General features: G+C 34.6%; 1 protein-coding gene and 1 long non-coding RNA gene across 2 annotated transcripts in view; one reads left to right on the plus strand and one right to left on the minus strand.

Annotated features, from left to right (window-relative positions):
• si:dkey-1h24.2 (cholecystokinin receptor) overlaps nt 1-4329 on the plus strand; it is a 72335-nt gene that overhangs the window by 40487 nt on the left and 27519 nt on the right. The gene's annotated exons all lie outside the window — the stretch shown is intronic.
• LOC118599743 overlaps nt 1-4329 on the minus strand; it is an 85204-nt gene that overhangs the window by 1774 nt on the left and 79101 nt on the right. The gene's annotated exons all lie outside the window — the stretch shown is intronic.

The raw sequence follows: 4329 nt of genomic DNA on the forward strand, positions 1-4329 counted from the left end.
ATATATATATATATATATATATATTTTATTATATATTAAAAAAAGATTGCTTTCACCAGTTCTCGTTGGACTTCTCTCTAGGTAGATGGGGCTAAAATATAAACTCATTTAATCAACTTTTAACCCTTTAACATCTAAACTTTAACTCTAGTGTTGAAGTTAATTAAACTACCGTAACTCCTCAACCGTTTACACAAATGTAATAATTTCAGCATCTAGTTTGTAACACAATACAGCAGTGAAGTGTTAATCCAATTTAAGTAAATTTGTTGATTTTGACGCTGAGAAAAGTGACTTTGGGGGAAATTTTAATAACATAAAGTATGGCTTACTAACATAAATGCCACTCCTCTCTGCATCAAAATCCACTAGTTAATTGCATAAATGGTTAAATAATTCTGGTAGTTCAAAGGGCGTGTTGTTAAAGGGTAAAATAAAACATGTAAAATTGTTATAGTTGATAATATGAAGCGTAACATGCAAGTTTTCTTACCCCTCTCAACAGTATATTTTTAATAATTTTATCCATTAGCGTTTACATTTCGAATCTGTGTATTTCTTGTTTTTACTTTGCTCGGCTAGCAATGGGTGCTGCTATCAACCCCTCCCCCATCCTGAGACACTCACAGTTTAGACATTAAAAAAAGAACCAAAACTGTATTCCTCACAGCAGTTACAATACAAGCAGGTGACAAACTGACACTTATGTGACTTAAAGCTATAAAATGTTCTATCTCTGTTATGAGTAACTTAATAATAAACAGTTTCAGCAGCTATTTTAGTATATTTTAACACAAAAAAAATGATTCTACAGACACCATCCAGATCAAATTGTAAGTAAAAATAAAACATGTACAAATATTAACTTTTTTGATAAAAATGCACAAATGGAAAAAACTCAGGGCTGCACGGTGGCGCAAGTGGTTAGCGCTCTCGCCTCACAGCGAGAAGGCCCCGGTTCGAATCCCGGCTGGGACCTTTCTGTGTGGAGTTTGCATGTTCTCCCCGTGCATGCGTGGGTTCTCACCGGGGACTCCGGCTTCCTCCCACTGTCCAAAAACATGCTTCATAGGTTCATTGGTGACTCTAAATTGCCCCTAGGTGTGAATGTGTGAGTGACTGTGTGTGTGATTGAGGCCCTGCGACAGACTGGCGACCTGTCCAGGGTGTACCCCGCCTTCGCCCATCAGTAGTCGGGATAGGCTCCGGCACCCCCGCGACCCCGAAAGGGACAAAGCGGTCAAGAAGATGGATGGATGGATGGAAAAAACTCACATGAATAAGTGTACATTTACTAGAGCTAAAAAAAAACCCATTCATGATATAATCAACATTTTTTAATTTAAAAGATGGTATTTCTGAATATGTATGATGAATCTAGAATTTTATTTTCCACATTCAAGAAATATTTTTTTTAGATATTACATTAGCTGCGTTTCCTTTGCCCTTTAAATTGGCTAAATTCAATTTGCGATAATAAATTTGCTAAATGGAAACGCCTCAATTTAGAAAAAAACTCACATTTATCAAAAGGAAAAGTTTTTGTCCTTGGAAGAGGTGTATCAAAATTGAGATATTTCACAAAACTGCAATGGAAACACAAAAATTAGCAACCACGATTTCTCAAAATTCCTTAATTTGTACCCGCTCTCACGTAACTCGCCACTCCATGGCCTGAATAAGATCTTGACGTCTCCTTTGATAGATGATGATGAGCGCTAGTGGCAGAAATTTAATGTATCTGCTGGGAATCAAAGTTTTCAGTGAGTTGGTTTGTGTTAATTCACATAATTCTGATTTAATGGAAACAGTAATTGTGTTTTTTTTTACATTCTTAGAATTTGTATAAGTTTTTACGCGCATGTGTGATGGAAAATGTCGCTATTGGCCTTTAGTTTGTTAATTACACTAAAAATTGTGTTTTTTTATTTTATTTGATCAGGAGTGTGGTGTTTGCTTGGTTATGATACATGTGTTGCTGTAATTTTAGTTGCTTCAGCAAAACAATAGAACTTTATAAAGGATTAAAAGGCTTAAATTATCTATAAAAACTATTGAAATGGTCATCCTACAAAACCGGGATTATTAATGTCTTATATGCTCTGAAGACTTTATAATTTCACGTCACACTTTCCTTGTGAGATGTTTTATAGTGTTCATAAAACAGGACAACTTCAGAAACATAAAACTGTTGGTGCTGCTCCAAACTCTCTCTTTGGAACCAACTTTACATCTGAAGTCTGTAAAATCTTCCCAAAAGCTTAAAAGTCTTTGTTGGAGCTCATGAAAGTAAAAAGTAAAAAAATATGTATATTAGATGATATAATAGTATATTAAAATATGTATATGTATATTTAGCTACAAAAACTATATCCTTCACATAGGAACCTTAGTTATTTATTTTAGAAAATGTTTAAAGTAGCACCGTAAAAGACTATTAATAAAGTTAAAAAAAAGTTTTCCATGTTCCGATCATAGATATTTGGTTTGAATATCAGGAATACTTCTTTTAATAGATGGCAACTTCTGAGTTTGGTGTCATGACACTTTAAAATATCAATCAATAACTTTTTTTTTTTTATTATTATTTTGTGTCAATTTTACCAAAAAAAAAAGAACGTCTTGGAGGAAGGGTGACACAGGGATAACTGTAAGTTCTGTTCTAGCTGGTTGGACAATGAATATTAATGAAGTTTAGATGGACCATGTTGTTGTTGAGGAATAATGTTAATGCTTTATTTTGAAACCTTTTAAAACTCTATCCAAAGTGTGATTTGTGTTTGACGGCTCATTTGTTCAGAGTGCAGTAGAGCAGGCATTGACAGGTCGTCTTTAGAACCTCTACTAATTCTACTCGACTGGATGACAGTATTTTGACTAAAGATTTTTCGGAGGAACATTATTTTTCCTCTTATTGTTGTCAGAACAGAGTGTTCCACACTAAAGCCTCCATCTTCATTTGAAACGTAGCTGCTGCTGCCGTCAACTAGCTTTTAGTACACTAATACATCACAACACACCCTCTGTCTATACACAGTATTTTCTTAATATATGTCCTCCATTGTTGTCAGAAGAATGAATCAAGAACACACTAAAAACACCAATTTAAGTGAGTCTTTAAGTTTTTCGAGTCACATTGAAGCATTCAATGTAATTTTTTATGTACTAATCATTTGGTTTGGAGTTTCAAATTATTATGGAAATTGTGTTTAAGAATCAAAACGATCAAATTCTTTGTTTTTTTCAATTAAACTTGTGTCTCTGGGCTTTGGATCACTGACATCAATCTCAGGCACCTGTGATATTTAATTTTCAGGTGAGTTTAGTTAAAGGAAAAACTACCAATGAAGGAAATTCCACATTATTAGGCAAACATTTTCAAGCAGTATGAGGAAGAAAAAGGAATCTGCTGCTGAAAAGCGTCAAATACTTGAATGCCTTGGACAAACCTCTGGATATTTCAGGAAATCTTAAGCAATATCATCGTGCTATTAAGAGATTTGTGGCTCATTCAGACACACAGTGTCGTGCAGATAAAGGCAGATGAGGAAGGTTTGTGCCAGACAAATATGTCAGATTTAGAGAGCAGCTGCTAAAATACCATCACAACGCAACAAGTACCCACATACAGCAAGACTCATTTTCAAACAGTCCTGTTCGCTGTTAAGCGACGTGAAACCTTGATGGTCACATGTGTCAAGGCCCGGGGGCCAGATCCGGCCCTCTGGGTAATTCTATCCAGCCCTCCAGATCATTTTTATTTTTATTGTTATTAATAGCCCAATGTTTTCTTGTGCTTGTTTATGAACTGGTATAATTTTTGACAAAATATACTTTTATGAAGAGTAAAATATTGAAAGTTATTTAATGTTTAAGTTGGTCTATTTTGAAATAACATTCCTGCCTTTTTATTATTCAGAATTGTGCTAAAAAGTTACTGTTTTAAAAACTGGCATTCTGCTAGCTTTTTGGAATATTTTGGCATTTAATAAGATTTTTTAGGCTATTTTGTAGTTTAGCTAATATATCAACTACATGCTAGCTGATTTGGCTAACCGAAGTTTTTTTAGGCGAATTTGGAATTTAGCTAATATTTTAGCTGGCTATTAGCTTCAGCGTTTTCAGCTATCAGCTTCAGCGTTTTCAGCTTCAGCGTTTTTAGCTATCAACTTCCGCGTTTTCAGCTTCAGCATTTTTAGCTATCAGCTTAAGCGTTTTCATCTATCAACTTCAGCATTTTCAGCTATTTGCTTCAGTGATTTCAGCTTTTAGCTTCAACGTTTTCAGCTATCAGCTTCAGCGTTTTCAGCTATAAACTTCAGCATTTTC

Source organism: Oryzias melastigma, linkage group LG2 (genome assembly GCF_002922805.2).
Source record: "Oryzias melastigma strain HK-1 linkage group LG2, ASM292280v2, whole genome shotgun sequence".
Classification (NCBI taxonomy): Eukaryota; Metazoa; Chordata; class Actinopteri; order Beloniformes; family Adrianichthyidae; genus Oryzias; species Oryzias melastigma.